Genomic DNA, 22,805 nt, shown 5'->3' with positions numbered 1-22,805 from the left:
ACCGTGGAGGCCACCTCCCAGCTCTGCTAGAGTGGGGACGGTGCAGGGGTGTGTAAGGGAGGGAGACTGGGTGGGGTTTTCACTTCCACACTGCCACGAGAGGGAACATTTGCGCCGCTCCTCCAGCCCCGAGAAGTAACAGTGGAGTGGGTGTCTGAGCCGGTGCTGGGGGTGCTGCGAAGAAACTGGACCCTTTGCTAAGAACAGGTCGCCATTAACTCCGCAGCGTGGCCTGGGTCTTTGGCTTTGAACTTGCAGCAGCCCAGGGCTCTGTGGGACCCAAGGCCAGGCAGCGCTTCAGCGAAAACACCCTCAGGCTAGGGAAGTCTGGCCTCTACATTTATTCTAGGGCACCTCACTTGGCCACCAGAACCCCCAAATTCCCGGTCTTCCTGCGCATACACTGCACACAGTAGGTGCTAAGAGTCACGTGTAATTCTCTGCGAGGTCTCTTTTTGGCGCCTGCGTGCTCCGGCACCTTGGGCTCCCCCTGCTGACTCCTGTGGTAACAACCTGAGCCAACGCAGAAATCTTGTGTATTCTTTTCCTTCCTTCCTTCCTTCCTTCCTTCCTTCCTTCCTTCCTTCCTTCCTTCCTTCCTTCCTTCCTCCCTCCCTCCCTCCCTCCCTCCTTCCCTCCCTCACTTCCTCTCTCCCTTCATTCCTTTTTCCTCCCTCCCTCCCTCACTCCCTCCCTCCCATTCTTCCTCCTACCCACCCTCCACCCCCTTTTCCTCCTCCTCATTATTATTGTATTCTAGTAATATATAAATAATATATGACAATACATTATTGTATTTTAGTAATATAATTCTAGTATCACACATATCAGATAGGTGCTCTACAGAAGAGTTACACCCCATTGCTGAAATCCTGTTTTAACTTCAAGGAACTCTGCTCTCTCAACCCATCTCTGTCTCTGACCAAGTAACTTACAAGAGACTGCCAAGATCTTATTTTCACACTTTAACCTGAATGCAAAGACTGAAATTTTTTAACTGCTCTGGTTTTCCCACTAACTACTGAGAACTCTAATGTTAAGCATCATGGCTAATACTAACTGAGCAGCTACTGTATACAAGAGGCATTGCTGAACTTTACATCAGCACATTTACCTCTCACAACCCTCACCTCAGGCTGGGGCTGTTACCATCCCCACTTTAAAGCTGAAGACACCCATGCCTCCCCCCCAAGTCAGTACCCTGCTCACACAAACTGAAAAAAGGTTTTAAACCAAGGTAATTTCAGAGCTAAGGCCACAGTTCCTACCTTATACCAAGGAATGTTGTGATAAAATAATAATAATGATGATGATGATGATAATAATAATAATAATAATAAAAACAAGAAGCCTTTGATGGGCTAGGCTGTGATGGCACATGCCTTTGATCCCAGCACTCAGAAGGCAGAGGCAGGCAGATCTCTGAATTCAAGGCCAGCCTGGTCTACAGAGTGAGTTCTGGGGCAGCCAGGGCTACACAGCGGGGGGGGGGGGGCTGTAGGAGGATTACTTGCAAATTTGAGAGTAGCCTGGTCTACACAGCAAGTCCCAGGCCCACCAGGGCTGCATAGCATTATTATTCTCTAAAAAATCTTTAATATTTTTTTTCTTCAAAGGGAAATAGATGTGTGTTTTATTCAGGTAGAGATGTCAAGGTTTCATGATAATCTGTACCACCAGCAGTTATAGCATGAGTAAGAAGGCCACCCACATTTCCAAAAGAAGATGAAGTTTAGCCAGGTGGTGGTGATGCACACCTTTAATCCCAGCATTTGGGAGGCAGAGGCAGGCAGATCTCTGAATTCAAGGCCAGCCTGGTCTACAGAGCAAATTCTAGGACAGCTAAGGGTACACAAAGAAACCCTGTCTTGAAAAACTAAACAAACTAAACAAAAACAAAAACAAAAAAAGAAAAACAAAACAAAAAATAACTTGCAAATTGGGGCTGGAGCAGAAACTAGTGTTTAAGAATGAATACTGCTTTTACAGGGGACCTGCCCAGCATTTCACAACTATCTATACTTTCGGATCAAGAGGATCTGAAATTCCCTTCTGACTTCTGTTGGCATCTGCATTCATATACACATGCCCACACAAACACAAGCACATAATTGAAAATTAAAGTAAAAACCAAACCAGCGCTCAGCAGTGGTGGCACATGCCTTTAACCCCAGTACTCAGTTCTAGGGCAACCTGTCCCTACAGAATGAGTTCTAAGACAGCCAGGATACACAGAGAAACCCTGTTTCCAAAAACCAACTCAAACAAACAAACAAACAAACAAACCCACAAACAAACCATTGACTGCATTTGAGCACTGATCCACTTCTCTTTGATGATCTCTGTCAAAGCAGAATCAGCCTCGTCTTTGTTCCTGGGGATCCAAGCAGGCCCCAGCAGCTGCCCTCACTACGTCTGGATCTAGCGCTGGCTTGGGCTAAAAGTGCTGTAGTGTGGGTTCCCTGTAGGAGAGGGTGCCCCTATGAGAAAGCCGTGGGCACACACTGGACTTAGAGTGGTAACCTAGAGAACAGCTAACACACTCTCTGGCTCATTGGCACTTCCCAGGTACCACAGTTGTGATCTGGACACGGGATATTAAAAGGTTCACTCCAGCCAGGGGTAGTGGCACACGCACTTGGAGGCAGAGGCAGAGGCAGGTGGATTTCTAAGTTCAAGGCCAGCCTGGTTTACAGAGTGAGTTCCAGGACAGCCGGGGCTACACAGAGAAACCCTGTCTCAAACAAACAAACAAACAAACAAACAAACAAACAAACAAAGGTGGGGTGATCAAGAGCCACAGATGCTATGGGAGGGGCATCTTTAATGAATTTTGAGACAAGAGAGCTTGTCTCAAAACAAAACAAAACATAAACAAAAAATGAAACAAAAAACTCAAAACAAAACAAAACAAAAGATCCATTCCAGTCCCTTGTGCTAATATTCTAAAGTGGAAGCTGGAAATGCTTTTATGACTCTTCTCCTGGCCCCAGCCTTTCCTGGCACTTTGTACCCGAATGAGTACCGAATGATGCTACTCATCACTCAGCTGCTATTCCAGGCCCTGTGCACAAGGTCTGACACAGGCTAGAAGCCTGTTCATTGAACATTCCCCACCCAGAGCATCCACGGCTCACAATCGCCCACCTCTTTTCATTTTTAATTCTCACAAAAATGGACGTTTTACTGCTCCTCCTGGATGCCACTTAAAAACCTGGATTTGCCTTTTGCCCGCTGCCAGGATAAAGAACAGCATCTGAGCTTCTCCTGTGGAAAAGCTCCTGACCAGGAAAGCAGTCAGAGGTAAGTCTGTATCTTTGGGAAAGAAAAATGGAATCACTTCAAGGCGCAGGAGCCGGTGAATGCTCCATTGCCACAGAAGACCTGCATGTGCGTACATGAGTGTGTGTGCGCGTGCGCGCGCATGAGCTAGAATCTGTGTTCACAAGCAAGGTCCCCTCAAGATGGTCTATCTGCTTGTATGTGTGTGCACAGACGAGACACATTGCAATATGGCTGTGTGTCTGGAGGACAGTGCATGTGACGTGTGTGTACATTTACAACTCTTTTCTCACCTGTTTTGTGACACCATGTCCCTGTCCTGAGCATGCATGTGCACATATGTGCATGCACATATGACTGTTTACAGTGTAATCCCCGGACCTGTGAAAGAGGTTGTGTGTGCTGTGTGTATTTGCATTTTTAAATGTGAAGTCCTTTCTAAGTGAGAGCCCCATAGATGCTCATTCACATGTACTGTCTAGCTTTTTACCCTGTCTCCAATTCTGTGAGTATACACGGGTCCTTTGCCACAAAGGCTGAACCAAGCAGGTCCTGGGACCGGTTAAGTACCTGGGGAAGACCTTGACCAACCTTTGTCTGGAACCCACACCCCGTGACCTCTAAATTTCTGCTCCTGGCAGGGTCTCAGCTGTCCATGGTCACAGACTACCTTCCCCCAAGAAGTCCCTTTAACTCACAGTCCCTTTTCCATCCAGGGGGCTGAGAGTTGGGGGATATTCATCTCGGGGAGTTTTTGTTCCGCCTCATGAAAGGCCCCAATGGCTGGGAATACCATTCTAATTACGGGGAAGCCCAGCTTATGTGGGGGACACAAAGGGCTGTGGTCTCATAGCAGCTCCTTCCGTCCGTCAAATAAGGCTGTCTAATGACGGGGTGAGAGCTGTGAATGCCTAAAACAAACTCAAAAAGGAGGGAAAATAAAGCCGCCGGGGGCTTAAAATATATTAAATTACCCTGAGTAGGACTGGCTTTGCAGGCCCTGGTTGGAGAGGTTGTCCAGGCTGTGAGTCCTGCTATTCACATGGGGGGTGGGGGGAGAGGGGTCAGCAGGTCGGGTGGGGAGGGGTTCACAGAGCTCTGGCTCATTCTCATGCTAACATCAGGGACATGCTGCTGGCTTACTGAGCTGGAAAACAGAAATGAATTTGCTATAATCCTCCTCCTCCTCCCTCTGCAGACCAGAAGCTTTGCCTAATTGCAGCCCTTGGAGCCTGCTGGGCTTCGGGACGTGGCCACACCCTGGATCCAGCACCCCTTGACCCTCCCACCCTCTCTTTTCCATTCTTCCTTCTTTGGGGCTCAGGGATGGGTGTGCTCCAGGGCTCATTTGAAGGAGTGAAGAAAGGGGGCAGTGGGGATCAGTGAACAGGAGAGCACCAGGTATATGTGTACCAGGCATACCGTTGGGAGAAGCAGTTACTCCTAATCCGAGCTATACCTTTACATGTGAGCACACTATCTAGACACATATAGCTCTTTACTATTCTACATCCCTTTACACATAGCACAAATACACCTTCATGCAATATATAGGCATGTGTTAACCTTTCCATGGGCAAACACAGCATGTGTGTGGGCACACACACACACACACACACACACACACACACACACACACAATTTTCTCCTTACCCCTTCTCTTGAAGAGGTTTCAGTCTGTATCCCAGGCTGGCCTAGAAATCACTATGTAGTCCAGGCTGGCCATAAATTCACATTCCTCCTTCCTCAGTCTCTGGAGTTGTGGAATTACAGGTGTTAGCCACCAAATGAGTTACACAAAGTTCTTTACAGACATTCCTTAATAAGACATATTTTCTTTCCAAGAAAGCATATGCTACCTCCCAGACATGAACACACACACACATGCATGCACATTCATGCACACACACACATGCATGCACACATGTGCACACGAGTGCACACACACACATACACACACATGCGCACGCATGCACTCACACTTTCCAATGTGATCCCAGAAGCGTGGACCTGGTACAATTTCAATATTTTTTAATTTATTTATTCACTCTACATCCTGCTCACTGCAGTGTTTAACAGCAGAGGATATGATGCATAGATGACAGCTGAGAGGTGGCTTTTTCCCAGCCTTAGCTGAGTCAACACTGCACTGTTTGTAGCTGCTACAAGACCTTAGAGAAATCTGTCCCAATCTCTGGATCACAGGATCTTTTTTTTTCCCCCTACTAACAGGAATGCTCAAGTTGGTTGAGGAGAGTATAGACCTGTAACTCCAGTACTAGGGAGGCTAAAGTAGGAGGATTAGGAGTTCAAGATCTGCCTGGGCTACAAAGTGACACACACACACACACACACACACACACACACACACACACAAATAGAGGAGAGATTACTTGAATTAAATGCTCTAGAAAAACTCTACCCGCTCAGAATTAAGAGCCATCTCAGGAGCTATGCTTTCTGTCCCTCCCCTGCTTCTGCACACTTAATGTGAGCACATGCACACACTGCTGGCACGCACACACCTCCACAGTGCGCCTAACAATGACTTCCTTTAGTGTTCACGTGGTTATAAAAAGAAGCAGTAGCCGGCAACCTTCCTGTTGTAGGTGGGGACGCCTCCTTCCCACCCACTTTCAGGCCTGCTTCAGTAGCTTTGTCCAAGAGACTCTGCCAGTTTGGGAAACAGCGATGACAGGTGTGGCTGTGAATCATCTAGTCCCACAGTGTGGCGCCAGGGACCCAGGAAAGACATTCAAACCCGCTCTGTTCTTTCTCAGGGCGCCCTCTGCCGGTGGACCTGTGACCCGCTCTAACGTAGGCAACTGCAAACCTAACCCAAGAGTACGAACTGTAGAGTCTCTGCCTCTGGGTTTCTGCTCAGCAGTGAGAGGAGCTTGGAAACTGCCCAGCCAGAGTGGAACGAAGATCACGAAATTAAATGGTACGGGAGCGAGAAAATCGCAGCCTCTCGTCTGTAAAGGCTTCTAGGCACACCCTGCCCCTCCATTCTCCACAGATTGCTAATGAAGGTTGTGTGGACTTCAGGGCCAAGGGGGTTGGGGGGTGGGTGCGCACCCGGAGCTAGCCCTGGATGCTGATTTCTGGTGTATTCTGAGATGCTCTAGGCAATCAAAGAAAGCACGTGAAAGAAAAAGCCAGAATCCCTTTCTTACCCACCACAGGCCGAGAAGGGGTAGCTGTAGAAGCTTGTAGAAAGGCCTGTCCTGGGGCTTCTGCCACCAGGGCCTAGGGAGATCAGAGCCAGTTCCCTCTGCTGTAAGGACTGTGCTAACTGGTTGTGCAGAATGAGGGCATCTCTCTGCACTGTAGATGCAACAGAGGTCCTCTTCTATAACTCCAGCTGCAGTCAGTGTTATGTGAGCGTCACATAGCCAGAGCAAAAGGTCAACAACCTAAGGCAAATTGGCTTGAAGATAGAAACACCATACGCAGGAGTCCCAAATCCTTTCAAAGAAACAAGGGTGGTTGGTACGGTGATAGGAGGAGACCCCTTTAGAGGTGAAATGTTGGCACTACATGCATTATCATGCTCAGGGGCCAGAGCTGCTTCCTGGGTGTCATGGAGAGCTGCTTCACCCCAATGCTCTCTTCTTGGCCAGCACAGAGGTTTCACAGGCCATAGACCAAGACAAGGGGGTTAGAATTGGGAAGAAGAGACTGTATGGTAGAGATTTGAGGGGGCAGTGGTTGGAGCACAAGCTGAGACATCTGCGCCAGGCCTTTCTTGTGTGACCAGAGTCAAAAAAGAAGGAGTTTCCCAACAGCTGCACCAGGCCTCTGCCCCCCCCCCGTCCCCCTCCCCGTCCCACCAGGTAGACTGACCAGATCTGAAGCTAACCTGTGTTCTGTTCCCACTAGACTATGCCCTACCCTGGCTTTTGGGATGAGTATGGCTGGTTCCTTGAAGGGCAGCAAGGGTGTGCACTGGCTTTGACCCAGAAAGGGGGAAGATTTGAACAAGAGAGAAAGTGTGGGCTTAAACGCTTGTTGTTCGAGCTATGATCTGAGGCCAATCCATTGCCCTGGAAAGGAAAACATTTAGTTCCTGCAGCAGCAACCGGCCTCCTCAAACTCATGGATTTGTAAAGTACACGCACTCTCACCAATAAGACATGGGTTAGTAATTCCAACATTAACCCATGAGGTCTGCCAACTGGAATTTCAGAGTATTCTCCAAACACGAAAGGGATCCTTTGAGGCAGCTCGGTTCCTGACTCCTTGGGGTGGACGCCTAAGGTTTTTGAGCCATTCCCATTTTTTAAACCTATCCCTTAAAGTCATTTACCTGTCATTTACCTCTGCCTTGTCCTCACTCCAGTGGCCTGCCTGCCCTACCAACTTCCAGCTGCTACTCACAAGGAGAAACAAGATCTTGCTGTTTGCAAGAATATTACTTAAATAAGCATATATATATATATATATATATATATATATATATATATATATATATATATGGATAGGATCTGGAAAGTCTGGTCTCTGAGCCCAGATGGAAATATGCGACCAGCCAGGGCCTCCAGAACAGCCATGGTTCTTTGGTTGACCTGATGGAGCCTCCAGCAGTCCCCTTCCCACTCCACCCCACCCCTGCAACCTGCCTTCCAGCAGTCCTCCTCCCCAACCTGGCTTAAGCAGGTGGTCTGCCTGAAGGTCTCCTCTAACTTGGTAGGGTCACATCTGACCTAACCACAGAGCCCTCAGAGTCCTTCCTAAGTCGGCAGGGATCTGGAGACTGGGTGTACAAAGGCCAACCGTGGTCAATGTAAGGAGAGCGTTTTTTTAGGACACCCCCCCCCCATTTGCACTCATCTAAACATTCAGACCCTATAATCCCCGCGTGGCCACCTTCATGAGCCATGCAAGAGCTGAGCAGCAGAGCTGGGCTTAGTGTATGGACTAAACTGATGTTTGTAAACACAGAACGAAATCGGGAGAGAGCCAAATGAAGACAAAACCACTTTCCTCCGATCATTTAGAGAAATCTCCACTTAGCAAACTCTTTCATTTTCAGGACTGCTCGCGGTTGCCTGAAGGTCTAGAAAATCCCTGTGCTTCGGGTCGAAATTCACCCTGGAAAGAGTCCTGAGGACAGGCGCACCGAAAGCACAGATGTCGGGAAGAATTTATGGGTGGTACCCCCAGGACGCCAACGGGCTACTTGGGGTTTACTATACTGCTTTTCTGTGAACTTAAAAAACGCATAGCTGTTTGCCTAAGTTGCTATACCCTCTGGGAGGCAAGCATGAGTGTATTGGCAGGAATCGCTGTGCGTTCTGAACCCTTAGCTGCGATGCGAACTTAGTTCATTCGGTGCAGCCGGGTTCCTGGAAGCGCCACCCCACACTCCGCAACCCGCCCGGGTGTTTGCAAAATGTGTTATCCGGATCCTTATATTCTCTGTCTCAAGTGCCCAAGACTCAAAAACCAGACCAAACTATACCGCCCGAGTGGAGAAAGTGTGGGATATGACACTAGAGGGAGGTACCAAAATTGGTAGGAATAACAGACATCCCAGACCTCTGTTTCCAGCGTTTTGTTCAGTGTCTGGGGGAACGCACTGGGCAGTGTGTCCGAGGGTTTATGCAAGTTCGACTTCCAAAAGCCCCCGTGGCTTTTGCAAGAGTGAGGTTTCCCAAAGGCCTTGCATTCTCGGTGCTGACTTTTCCTATCAATGGGAGAGACGCAGGCTATTGACCCAGCGGCCTCCTCCTCTCGGCCTATTGTCGCGGCTCAATCACGCACTTACCGGAAGAAAAGCAAGTTTATCTTAGCTTGGAGGAGCCTCGTGCTCTCTCTCTCTCTCTCTCTCTCTCTCTCTCTCTCTCTCTCACTCTCTCTCTCTCTGTGTGTGTGTGTGTGTGTGTGTGTGTGTGTGTGTGTGTGTGTGTATAAAGGGTGGGGGAAATTCTGCAACCAGGACTGTGCAGATGGGTTGAGGATAGACACTTTCAGAAAAGGACCAATTTCCCTTTCACAATGAGCGCTAAGTACCTGACAAATGGGGCTGGTGTTTATTCATGAGCAGGTACTTTGGAGATGGCGATTAGAACAGCCGCCCTCGCTGCCTAGCCAAGGTACTTAAAGCCGGGCAGGTGCAGCTCGGCGCGCGGTCCCAGCGCACAAAGCCCGCGGCTGCCACGGCGCGGAGAGGGGGCGGGATGCGGGGCGCGCGGGCCCGGAGGGCGCGCCTAACGCAGGCACCTTAGCCCTTTGTTCCTCTTCTGGAGCCAAGGCCACTTCACAGAGGGGCGCCCCTGGAAAACCTCCCCTCTAATTACCAGGAATTTCCCTCCAACCCTCCTCTGGGAGCCCAGCCGAGCAGCTCTTGGGCTGGAGGCCTCAGAGGCTCGTGGGATCTGGCCTCGCGTTTACATAAATGTCGCCTGGGAGTTAACCATTGGCTAACCAGCTAACTAACTGGACAACTAGGACAGGACCTGGAACCCAGGCCTGGGAACCGCGCGGGCACCCGCCGCGGAGGCGCCACCTCTGGCGGTGCGAACAACCTCGGGCTTTCAGGTTTTGTTTCAACTCCAAAGGGAGAAAATTGGGGTCTGTCTCATTCTCCAGTTTACTGGCGCCAAGGTCGTGGGACAAACTCGATCTTGCCCTCGCCGCCGCGGCTACAGAATCCCTAAGAACCACTGGCTTTAGTGACGTCCTCGCCTCGGTAGTGAGAGCTTGACGGGCACCGAGCGCAGGCTTCTCCGTGCTTTAGACACGGGACGTGGACCAGCTCCTGACCTAGGCCAGGCACTGTGCGAGGCAAACCCCAGGCTGCCGAGGTGCTAAATGTCAGTAATGTCCCGAGGTCGGGAACACCAGTGGTGTGCGTCCTCCTGGGTCTCTGTCGCCTGGGATTGCTCTCTGTCGCTGTTGTTTTAAATCGTTTCGAAAAGCCCACTAAGATAACTTATCTTCAGCCCACAGAATCAGACAGGAGAAATGTGTTTCAAACACGCTGGTTCCTCTTGGGGAGAAAATTCTTTGAGGATGATAGAAAACAAGAGACAGGGGGAAACGATGTCACCCACCATTAGGCGAGCTTTTACATTTCCCACCGCGAATAACCCACCAGCTCTCCCTTGTGAGATACATCATGCTTATTGACACCCATGAGAGACATTTCTAGAACCTCGAGGTTAGAATAAACTATAGAGATACGGTAAGCCTGATTCTCGGGCAAATCCGATATCCAGAGACATCCTGATTTTGAATCCGATGGACGGTGGCAAACAAGAGACACCGAGAGGAACACTATTAAGGAAGGCCTGAGTGTCCAAGACCCTAACTGCACAGCGCCAGCCAGTCTTCTGCTGGGCAGGACATCGAGGCGAGCTGGCCGCCACAGTTAAGAAAGAAATGCTTCCCCCTCACATCTGCCAGGGCCTGAGTTAGAGTTCCAGGGAGAGAGTAATTTGGATACCTCCTGAGCCAAAGAGACACTTAGGATGAGGGAAACCCGGTACTCTGGGCAAGCCACCAGAGGTCCGGGTGCAGCGCTTAGCTGTTTGGCAGACCCCTTAAGAAGGGCTTTCTGACTCGATGGCCTTGGGTAAATGTTTTGAGGTCGAGGAGCCCAAAACGTCGCTGAAGTTCTTAGGCTAAAAGAACAGGTATCCTGCACCACTGCGGGCAGGGGAGAAATCAAGACCTATAGACCTACAGATGCCACCCAGGTCCCAGTTGCAAAGTGACTATCGGCCCTTGCTGGGGGGAGGGGGGGCAAATACAGATAGGGAATAAAAGATAGATTGGAACCGCAAGAGGTGGACTATAGATGCATGCCAAGAGGTTTATATATATTTTTGCTCTCAATGCCTCCCCCCCCCCCCATGAGACAGGGCTTCTCTGTGTAGCCTTGGCTGTCCTGGAATTCACTCTAAAAACCAGGCTGGCCTCGAACTCAACAACCTGCCTCTGCCTCTGCCTCCCGAGTGCTGGGATTAAGGGTTTGTACCGCCACCTGACTGCTTCCAAGACTTTTAAGGCAAATCTAATTGATATATGTGTGCTCAGAAGAAGGGTGGTAGGTACCAACACCCACAAGTTATTTCCTTCCCGTTAGGATTGTAAACAAATCACGGCTATATGATAGAAATATGATATATAATATAATATATGATTTAATATAATATATGGCATAATATTTTTAGAGAAAGAGGGATGCCTAGATGTAATCACACTTCCCCTCCTAGTTGACTGGCCACATCCCTACTCTAAGTTTATTTTCCTAGGAGAGTTTTGGGCCAATTCATTTTTGGGCAGGTGAATTTAGCATCCTTGATTTCTGGCAAAGCCTTACTGAACAAGGGCAGAGCTAAGAGCATCTCCCTTAGTCTAGTGAGTTAGGTAAGACTTGTGACTTGCCAGGCAGAAGCAGGAGACAAAAATAAATACATAATACAAAAAAAAAAATCTTTAGATCGGACCTGGTGCTCTTAACCTTGACCCTGGATTCACCAAAAGTGGAAATCTTTCACTCAAGAAGAGTTGGGTCTGGATTTGGGCATGGCTGGAGTAGAACACAATGCTTAATCCTTACTCTGACTTTATCACCAATACTTCATGTTTTCATTAGTTGGTGACACAGCAGCCTCTGTGTCCATTAAGAAAATCCAGAAAGTTCAAATTAAGACAGCATCTTGTTTAATCCCCGATGGGAAGACATTAACTTCAACTGGTTCCCACCCTAACTCCTCACTGCAGCAAGTTCCTAGGGTTGGGGTAGATCTCAGGTGGATCTGGTATCCCTGCCCCCTCCTTCTCCATCCTGCATCCTTCCATAACCTCCTCCAACTGCTTTTAGAGTGTGTGAGAAAAGGGCTAAGAGTTCTCTGGTTTAGAGCTCAAATTTTCACAATTGTTGAATTGATGTGGAATAAGAAAGGTTCCACATACTCCCACCCTCCCTTGGTAGAGCCCAGGCAGCCTCTCCCTCCTCTCCTTTGTGACCCCCTACACCCACCAGGCTCCCCAGGGAGGAGCCTTCATCTTCCTTTCAATGAGAAAAGGAAACTCAAGAGAATTGGATAGAAACTGAGTCTCCCCAAGTGTGGAGAGATATAAACCACCCTCCTGGCATTGTTGACTTCAAACTCAGGAGAACCTTGACACTCTCCCCTCATTCCAAAGGGGATGGAGCCACCTCCTCCTTCTTTTAATTCTTCTTCTTCTTCTCCTTCTCCTCTCCTTCTCCTTCTCCTTCTCCTCCTTTTCCTTCTCCTTCTCCTTCTCCTTCTCCTTCTCCTTCTCCTTCTCCTTCTTCTTCTTCTTCTTCTTCTTCTTCTTCTTCTTCTTCTTCTTCTTCTTCTTCTTCTTCCTCCTCCTCCTCCTCCTCCCCTTCCACCTCCTCCTCCTCCTCCTCTTCTTCTTCTTCTTTCTTATTTTCTTTCTTCTTCTTCTCCTTTCTCCTCCTCCTCCTCCTCTATCTTCCTCCGCCTCCTTCTCCTTTATTTTCTTCCTCTTCCTCTTCTAATTCTTTTTTGTTCTGTTGGCACCAGGATGCCCAGCAGTGTGGGCAGCTGAACCCAGACCGGTCTCTAGTCAAGCAAGTAGCTCTTCCCTTGGCATTCAGTTCCAGCCTGGCTGGCAGTGAATGAGCTCTGCCAAGACCATGGTTGAATGCAGGTACCTAGTCTGACAATGGCTTTAGGCAAATCCTTTCCCAGACTCCTCATCTGCCAAGAGACAGAAACTTGTAAAAGAGGACTCCTGGCATCTCTAAGTTAGTGCTTCAAAGAAGTAGGAGGAGTGCTAGGTATGCAACCCCAGCATCTGGGAAACTGAGGCAGGAGGATTGCTACAAGTTGAAGAGTAGTCTGGACTAAAGAGTGAGACTCTGCCTCAAAACAAACAAAAGCTGAAAACCCTGGACAGATAGATAAAGTGGCTGGAAGGAAACCCCTGGTGTTTGGGACCTTCCTTCTGGAGGGGGGTTTCAGTAGGGAGAAGCCTCACCCCAGATAAGCAGATATTTGGTTTCTACAAAATATCGCTATTTCTAACCTTAAACTGCCTCCAGGGTTTTAGGAGATTATGACATCTTAGATGAACCTCATTTTCCCTCCAGCACCCCTCAGTTCGTAAGTAGGTAAATAAGGGCACACTAGAAGCCACGGTTTGCTAAGACTGGCACAAATACTGTTCTGCATCAGGCAGGTACATAGATACTATGTGTACTATAGATGAAATACATATAAGTATTGTATTCCATCTATATTACATATAGTATCTATGTGTGTTCTATATGTATTCAATCCTGAAGTTCTCTCAATTAAAGGGCATGGATCCTGTTCCTATCCTCCACTAATTAAAGAAGAGGAAATGGAGAAGTTACCTCTCAACTAGGAAAAGCTGCAGGCGGTTTAGGCTTGTGGCTATGCTGCCAAGGTTCTGACGTGTTCCTAAAGCCTGCTCCTGAGGACACATTTCCTTCCCCTTTCTTTACAGATCTGTCACTCTGATCAAATCTCTGTTTCTTCCTGTGTAAAGTGGGCTTCAGTGAGGCTGCTAATGTTTGACTGAGTATCTGAGACATTATGAATAAACAAACACATGAGTGGCAGACGGTGTCATGAACAATCACCTTTAGTAACCACTACAGTCATTTCCCTCCCACTTTAAAACACAGACACACAGACACAGACACAGACACAGACATACACACACACACACACACACACACACACACACACACACACACACTTGATGCTACTGGTTGGTCTCTAAGTGCTTGAAGAGAGCAATGAGGAAGGCTGGAGCTGGGTCTAGGAAATCATACTCCATCTTGCAGAAAGATAACCACAGCCATGGAAGACTCCCTGATCCTTGGGGTCTTAAATATAGACACTTAGAGAGCTCTACCCTCTAAGGAGGTTTGGAGGCGTGGGCCCTGGAAGAAAGTCCCTTTGGATAATTGAGAGACTTACAGACCCAAGATAGAAAACTCTGATGAGGGTAGATCTGAACCATGTCCTTATTTTCTTTCTTAGTCATAAGGTTGGTTAACCATCACCTATGGGTAGAGATAAGACTAGATCCTGCTACCAAAACAGATCTTGTCACTAGGCTGGCTATCTCTGCCACATTTAAAAATATTAATTTATCCAGGGTTTATTCGTCCCCAATCACTGTTATAGGCATTGGGAATAAAGCAGACAAGCCTAAGCCAGGCAGTGGTGGCGCACGCCTTTAATACCAGCACTTGGGAGGCAGAGGCAGGTGGATTTCTGAGTTTGAGGCCAGCCTGGTCTACAGAGTGAGTTCCAGGACAGCCAGGGCTACACAGAAAAACCCTGTCTCAAAATAAAACCAAAAACAAAACCAAAAAAACCAACCAAACAAAAAACAGACAAGCCTTAGGTAGTGGTGTTTGTGTGTGTGTGTGTGTGTGTGTGTGTGTGTGTGTGTGTGCAACGGGGGTGGGGGGAGAACACAGCAATAGCCATGGAGGTATGGAGCTACCTGCCTCTGAGCAGATTCCCCATAGTGAGATGGGTCAGCTGCATCTCCCTCCTTCACTCATCCTTACAAGCCAAGAACACCCAGCCACCTCTGCCTGTAGTGGTTATTCCAGAGGGCAAGGCTGACTGGACTCATTTCTCTAGCAGTCAATAAGTAGAGCCCACTGGGAAACCAGCTAAATGGTAGAGGTGCACGTGTGAGGTCCTGGGTTCCATCCCCAGTATGAATCACAACAAATGAGAGAGCAAATTAAGGCAGGGAACCATCTGACTTGACTCAGGTGTTTGGCCCTTCTCTTTCCCAAAGGATGCCAGGGGAGACTAAAATCCTGGAGGCAGTTTAAGGTTAGAAGTAGCGATGTTTTGTAGAAGTCAAAAGGACTAGAAAGGGTGGAACTGTGTTCAGAGGTAATTACGTTACTAACCCGGGTCACGAGTATCAGCTCACTTATGATCGTGATGGTCACATGTTATTAATATGTATTAATAAGGAGGACATTGAGGTGCCAAGATGAAATAAAGTCACATAGTGGGAACTACCACATCTGGGTCAGCAGCTTACGTTAGTCTCTAAGTCTATAACTCCACTCCCAGCATATCCAATGCCCTCTTCTGGCTTGGGAGGGCATCAGGCACTCACACATGATGCACAGATGTACTTGCAGGCAAAACACCTATATTCATAGAATAAATAAAAAGTAAAGTCATTTGGTTCCCCTTTTAAAGAATATAAGTTTCTTCCCAAACTCCTCTACCATCAGAGTGTTGGTTAAAACAACAACAACAACAACAAAACTGGGCATAGTCACACATGCCTTTAATAGCAGCACTTGGGAAGAAACAGGGAGATTTCTGTGAGTTTGAAGCTAGCTCATCTACATAATGATTTCCAGGACAGCTAAGGCTACATAGAGAAACCTTGTCTCAAAATTATACACATAAACTTACACATACACATACAGACACATGTACATATAAACCAGAGTGTCGGTGACAGATCTCTGGGGCTGAAAGAGATTAGGGAGGTCAATATCAGCTTCTCCAAGGACACTAAGGTTTTGTCAGAGGACCCCAGGCACCTAGCCCTTCCAGGCCACACCATGCTGGGACAGATGGGCTGTATGGTGTGTGTAGGGCTCCCTTTTGTTACTGCTTTCACAAAATGTTGTAAGACAAGGTTTCTTTGGATGTTTTCCTTTTCTTTTCATAGATCACCTGGCAGAGCCCTTCCGCCCTTCCTCGTGGTCCCTGCTTGCAAAGGAGACTCCAGTGTTAGGGAATGGAAAGAGGAAATCCCTGAGAGCTTTCTTACATCGAAGTGAATATCAAAAGCAAAATAAATGCAAACCTCAAACGTGTTTTAAACCGATGTTCTTCTTCTTCTTCTTCTTTTTTTAATTCACGTATTCATAAGTCAATTTCACTGACTGAAAAAACATTGACAGTGAGGCTGAAGATGCCAAGAGAGGGAGAAGGTGGTGGAAGTTCCAGCAAGCACCCTGGACAAGGAGCTACTTGTCAAAATTTGGTCAGGAGGAGCATGCTCTTGTGGAAAGGCAATGTCCCAGGAATGAGAAAGCAGGGAGAAGAACCCCCAACGGAGGGACAGGAACACAGTGGGAAGAGCATAGAGGGTGCAGTGGGGAACACACGCCTCCGATTTCGGATTTCCAATTTACTGTGAATTTAGAAATCAAGAATCATGGGTGTTGGAACTGTACGTAAAGCAGTGTCACAGAAACGATGTCAAATCCGGCAGGGGAGAGTGAAAGACAGCTCTGACGTTGCCCTCTGTGTCTTTCAGTTAGGAGAGGGCAAGGTGGAAAGAGTGACACCTAACCCCGGAATCAGGCATGCAGGAACCGAAGGAGGTCTTATTGGGGTTTCAGCCAACTTCACCCCACACCCGCCATCGCCATTTGGCGCAAAACTTTCATTTAGGCTCTGCGGAGAGGAGAGGTAGGTAGTGCTGTGAGCACTGTCGATTCCTCTTATAGCTAAGCTGCAAGCACATTTAGTTCTCTTCCCCAAGGGAGTCGGAGGCTCCCCTACCCTCCCCCTCGGCTAGGTCTGAACTGCAGAAAGAAGATAGAGAAACGCCCAGAGATCGTTGCAGGAAAGAGGTTGAAGCAGCCACCCTGGGGAAAGGCTGATGTTCTGCCCAAGTTGTCGCAGGGCGCCCCTGACCTGTACCCATCCCCGGAAGTCTGACACCCTCAAAGGTCTGGAGCGGCAGCGCGCCCCCCTGAGGCTCATCGGGAGAGGTTTTGCAGCATGCAGTGGTTCGCGCTGCTAGTCCAGGTCGCGCAGGCCCGGAGTGGGGCGGGGCATATGGGGGTGCAGACGAACCCCGCCAAGGGTCCTTACCTCTGCGCGGGCATCCCGTCCGACCAAGCGCAGTTTGCTGCTGGGACTGCGGGGCCGGGGAGGCTCCCACGGGCAGGGACCGCCCCCCCCGCCCCCGCCCCAAGCCCCAAGACCTTTCGGTGGCCCTGAGGAGGGTCGCCGGGACCCAGGCACAGGCGCCGTGCGGGCGGGAGGAGGTGGCTCCTGCGGGGCGCGGCGGGGCGGGGCGGGGGTATCTGCCGAGCCCCGCCCGGGACGGGGACGTGAGAGCGCTTATCCCGGAGAACAAAGGCAGCTGGGGATGGCTCCCCCCACCCCCTTCCTCCTGGGGCCAACCCCTGAACTTGAACTTGTACTTGACACTTTGTCCGGAAGGTGGTGAGGAAGCCTGTCTGAGCCGGGACAGGACTCGTCCGCCACCACCGGTCCGGCAGACCCGGAGAGCCTGCACTCCAAGGCTCCGACTCGCCCCAAACTGCCTAGTGCTCCAGGGCTCTGGGGTTCTGGGGTCCTTTGAGATTAGGGGTGCGGAGGCCCTCGGTGTTGGGGCCCCGAGCCGCAGGCGGAGCCCTGAGTCTCGCCGCGCCCCTCCTCCCGATCCCGCGCCCCGCCAGCCGCCGAGCTGCGCGGGGCAGGCAGGATTCTCTGCACGTCGCGTCGGCAGCCACTATTCAGCCGCTAATTGAACGTTAATGGCAGGTGCGGATGAGGTCACCGGAGCTGGCTTTTCTCACACATTTTTCATGCAAATTCGCGAAACTCTAAACAAATTTGAATAAAAAGCTCTTTGTGCCGCCCGCCTCCTAGTCCTCTCCTCCAGGCCCAGGATCTTGGCTCCTCCCGGTGCCCTGGGGCTCCAGCCGGGACGCAGGATCCCAGCGCCCCGGGGAGTGCCGCCTGGTAGTAGATGGTTATGGCTCTGACTATCCTGTGGTTCAGGCTGCTGTGAATCGGCAAGAGAATTTTTCATTTATAATCTTAGGACCAAATCAGGATGGCCAGCCACCACGCTTTTAGAGAGGCAATGGGTAAGCGCCTGGCATCTGGACAGACAGGCATTCCTCTGCTGCTCACATTTCACACACACACACACACACACACACACACACACACACACACACACTGGCCACTTTGAACAGCTTCTTGGTCCTTGCCCTCTCCATAGCTTAGATGGGAATAAGGATGGATGGTGCCAGCTATGCACACCAGCGTCTGGGGATTAAATGTGATTGGGGATCACGCAGGCACTTAGAGCTGCGCTGGGAACCAGAAAGTGTTAATTATTGTCTGGGGGTCCAAGGGCCTGTGAGAATGAAAACTGATGAAAGCAGGATTGTGATTTGCGCGTACATGAAAAAACCTGTCAAAGGCTTTTGGAGCATCATGACCTCCACCCCCACCCCCACTTCCCATTCGGATTGTAGAGATCAGGAGCCCAGGGACACCGGTTTCCAGTTTCTAAGCCTCTCTGAGCCTCAGTTTCCTAGTGTGGACGATGTGATTGCCATATGGGATCAGGGTGGAAACTGAGGAAGCGTTACTGGAGGCTTAGGAGCAGACTGGGACAGAACCTCCAGCTCCCCTCTTAGGAGAGCAGAATGCCTATACTCTCCAGCTTCAAAGCAAGATAGACTGCTGGCTGCCCTGGTGACCTTGGCCCTTGTCAGAGATGACTTTCTAGGGCTTTCTGAAGCTTCTGACTCCACCCTTCCCATCACATGACAAAGCACCACGAGCTGTCTTTGCTAGTGGCTGAATCTGGCTTTTCTTGCTCTTGTCCCTCTAGAGGGAAAGAAAAGTGATTAGAGACATAAGTTTTTCGAACTTTTATTAGTTGTGAGCTGGGGTAAAAGAGGCAGAGGTTTCCCAGGGTCAGAAGAGTGCTTCTCTCTCAGAATTTGGCTTAATCATCCCTCAGGGTTGTCCTGAAGTAAGAGTTCCAATGATTTCTAAGCCTGGTTATTCCTTTTGCTCTCCCATGCCTGATCCTCCAGTCTTAGGCTTGCTGCAGCCCTCAGCAGATCCAGCTCTGAGAAGCAAGGGGTAGGCCCTGGAGCATCCTTGACCTCCCATCAGGCTTTAGGGTCAAGGACCTGAAGAAAGAGAGCGCATCTGCACAATGCAGATGACCGGACTCAGGAAGCAAATAGCATTAGTGCTAATAGCAACACTAACTGAAGGGCCCCAGTCTGTATATGGCTTTGGATTTCTTCTCCAGCTCTAGGTCCAGGTTCCAAAGCTTAGTATACCTCACAGATAAAATTAGGTGGAATTAGGGAAGACCCCAGGCAAGATACTGGGGGAACCTTGAAGGCAGAAGTCTCTATGTCTCTATGTATGGAACTGGCTAGGAAGGCTTGGAGCTCAGGAGACCTCTCTTAAGTGGCTCAGCCAAAAAGAATAAATTTGGGGTTATGAATTCAGACCGCAACCAATGGGGTAGGTGTTAAATCTCAGTTCTGGCAGTTTTTAACTGTGACCTGGGACATGTAGCAACATTTCTGAACTTAAATGTCACCTGTAAAATGAGTGTACCAGCACCTTATAAAACTAAGACTCACTGCACCAAAGTAAGAGACCTGGTGACAGCCCCACCCCTAGTTGCTTTCCTCCTGACTTTCAAAGCTGCCATCTAAGCCCAGGGACCTCCATGGGTCTCCCAGGTTCTTCTGGTCAACTCTACTGCGATCTTTCCTTGCCCACTCCCAGGCATCAGGGCCCAACGCAGACAGAGCTCCACAGGATGTTGGCTCCAAGACTCAGTGCTCAGCTCCACATTGCGCTTTCCAGATGCCCTCAGCAATTTACTCCTTTGAGGGCAAGGCCAGGCTTTTGATTAACACTGGGAGCAGCAAAGTCCGGTGGTGTCTCTGAATACTTGCTGTGTGTATGCAGATGGAGTGGTTCAGAGACAGTCAACTCCTGAAGCCAGCCTGTCCCCAGCAGGGCACCTCCACTGGGCTAAAGCAAGTAGGAGTGCTCACTCATAATCAACACAGCCCACAAGCCCCCTCCTCAAAACAGGTCCTCCCAGAGGGAAATCAGAGCCCACACTTGCCTTACCCACTCTAGGATACTGACTTGACCCAAACAGCTTGGAGAAACCCACTGATTTCCCCATTCAGTCTCCTGCATTGGCTAGACTGAAATACTAGGACACTCACCTAAGCAGGAACCAGAGAACTAACCCTGGGACTAAGTGGGCTTTCGATTAACAGTGGCAGTCATGATGATGACATGTGGTTGGAGAACCGCCAGTGGCCAGAGGCCACCAGTACTGTCAAGACACTTCTCAGCCACATCACCACCTTGTCTTGGAGTGCATGCCCTTCGTTGGCTGAGAGAAGTTACACCTATTAAGTGATTACTATCCTTTCTTTTTTTCAATAAAAGTGCTTCACAAACGCAGAGAGAAAACAAACACAAAGACACAGGAGGAAAGGCCTCCTGCTTCCTGGAGGCTGCTGGGCAGGGCTTGCTTGCCAACCATTCATGCAGACATACTTATGGTTGATACAGGGTTTTTTGGCTCTAGGCCTCCTGTATGCTGTGTGCATTTTACCACTGAGCTTCACACACCCCTGCCACCGTAACTGACCTTTAAGTATATACAAACAAGAACACACTTGACTGTTTTGTACTTTATTCTATTCACTTAAGTATATTAGCAACCTTCCCTATCAGCCTGCATGCAGAGGTAGATCTACCACAGTCTTACAGGTGTGTAATATTCCATGGAATGAAATGACTCGTTACTCAACCACAGGTCTTTGTCCATGTTCTTAGCAAACTTTTCCAGTATATCTGAAGTGAAATTAGTCATCACGTATATGTGCCTCTTATATCTTGATATTACCACATTTCAGAAAATATTGTAGTTTCTGCTCTCCAACTGACTGCACACACTATCCAGCCAGTGGGATGGAGGCCCCAGGGTCCCTGAGAACAAACACTGCACTGGCCTGTTGTGTAGGGCAGCACCTAGTGGCCTGCTCCTGTCTAGGCATGTGCAAGCTGGGGGCCCAAGGGTCCCTGAATCACAGCAGAGTGGGATCTACAGGGGCTCTGGGAGTGACGGGCATGCGAATGTGACTGAGGTCCCGCCTGAATGATTTCTTGAAGCCATTGTCCCTGTCTCGCCTGGCCTCCTTAATAGGAGTTGATTCAGGGTTTGGGGGGGCTGTGGAGAAGGGGGTGTGCAGTCCTCACCACAGGCACCCAGGAATGTATCATAGGAGGGAGAGAAAGAGGAAGGGGGGAACCCATCCCTGGGAGAGGCAGGACCGTCAAGAACCCCCGACTGATGAATAGCGAGTGTGCCCTTGAACCTCGCTGGGCTTCACCGTTCTCAGGCACAGAACAAGAGCCCTGAGACACATGGAGCCCAGCTGCACAGGGATGGCGGTGGTTCATCTCAGACACTCTGACAGGCCGAGCCTTTTCCCTGCATAGCTCCGATCTGCCTCCCAGCTCCCCTGGCAACAGCACAGCAGCATGGCTCCTGGTTCCAGGCCCTGCCTGCTGTGAGCAGGAGGAGGGAGGAAGAGGAGCACCAAGGGGAGGATAGCTGGGGAGAAATGTTGTTAACTCCTGGGAGGCTGGAGTCCCTTCCTTTGGCAACTTCCCAGTGTGCTGCCTAGTTCTTTGGGGGTGGAAATGCTGGTGATGAAGTCTCTATTTCCCAAGTGCCTGAACAGAGTGTTCTATAGCACATCAGACCCAGAACAGGCCTGAAAGATGTGGCACAAGCAGAAAGAAAGGAGATCCTAGACAAGCAGGTCGGTGACAGAGGCCCTCGAGGAGGACTGGGGAGCAGGCCCCTGGTCTCCTGCCAAGTCCCTGCGGTAGGATTGCTCCCTGTACAGCAGCCTCAGGATGGTGGCTAGTGCAGGTTCCTTTCCTGCTGGATTTTTCTGGTTCAGGTTCTTGGCTCTGTGTTCATCCTGTGGCTTTGGCAGGAATTCTCACTTCTCTGTCTGTTCCCAGAAGAGCTGATCAGAGCCTGTGCCATCACTTCCCTTCACAGGACAATCTAAAGACAAGAGAGATAGTCTGTAAGCCGCTTGCACTTGCACGTGGGGCGGTTGCTGTCCTATGAATTCCATTCAGGTATCATCAGGGCTGAAACTAGGAACTGTTGCTCTCTGGGAAGAGAGAAACGGGGAGGAGAGAGGATCTTCCAACTTTACCTCCAGACATCCCCAGCAGGGAACTCCTGAAACAGAGAAAAAAGGATTTCTTTATGACCATGGCCTTTGGAACTTCTGGGGCCAGCTGGGATAAAAGAGATTTAACTTAATCATTCCAAAGTGTTCTCCTAGATTATTTGTGTCTTTGTGTACACTTATGTGAACGGTATAGTTGTTATTATTGTTTTTAATTGCATCTACATTGTTCTGTCTTCATGTATGTCTGTGTGAAGGTGTCAGATCCCCTGGAATTAGAATTACAGATAGTTGTGAACTGCCATTTGGGTGCTGGGATTCGAACCTAAGTCATTTGGAAGAGCAGCCAGTGTTCTTAACTGCTGAGCCATCTCTCCAGTCCAGGTATGGTTATTGTTTTGTTGTTCTTGTTCTATTTTGAGTCTAAGAATAGATCTCAAAGCCTTGAGCATGCTTAGAAAGCTCTCTACCCCTTTCTCATTTTAGCAACATGGAGACTCTGGCTGAGAGACTATGCACTAGC

At 49.4% G+C, this 22,805-nt stretch overlaps 2 long non-coding RNA genes across 5 annotated transcripts in view; one reads left to right on the top strand and one right to left on the bottom strand.

Moving 5' to 3' along the window:
- The first annotated feature begins 2,904 nt into the window (after positions 1-2,904).
- Gm31740 lies at positions 2,905-10,498 on the top strand. The gene is made up of 3 exons (XR_391642.2): positions 2,905-3,303; positions 6,063-6,226; positions 8,318-10,498. It is a non-coding gene; the product is annotated as a predicted gene, 31740 (long non-coding RNA).
- Positions 10,499-18,931: 8,433 nt separating this feature from the next.
- Mir9-3hg (Mir9-3 host gene) overlaps positions 18,932-22,805 on the bottom strand; it is a 34,378-nt gene continuing 30,504 nt past the window's right edge. For all 4 annotated transcript variants that reach the window (NR_040311.1, NR_040314.1, NR_040313.1 and 1 more), the window contains one exon: positions 18,932-22,149. This is a non-coding gene — a long non-coding RNA (Mir9-3 host gene). The remainder of the gene's footprint in view (positions 22,150-22,805) is intronic.

This window comes from Mus musculus, chromosome 7 (assembly GCF_000001635.26).
Source record: "Mus musculus strain C57BL/6J chromosome 7, GRCm38.p6 C57BL/6J".
In the NCBI taxonomy this organism is placed as follows: Eukaryota; Metazoa; Chordata; class Mammalia; order Rodentia; family Muridae; genus Mus; species Mus musculus.
The sequence above is the reverse complement of the archived record's forward strand: the minus strand, read 5'-3'. Positions and strand labels throughout refer to the sequence as shown.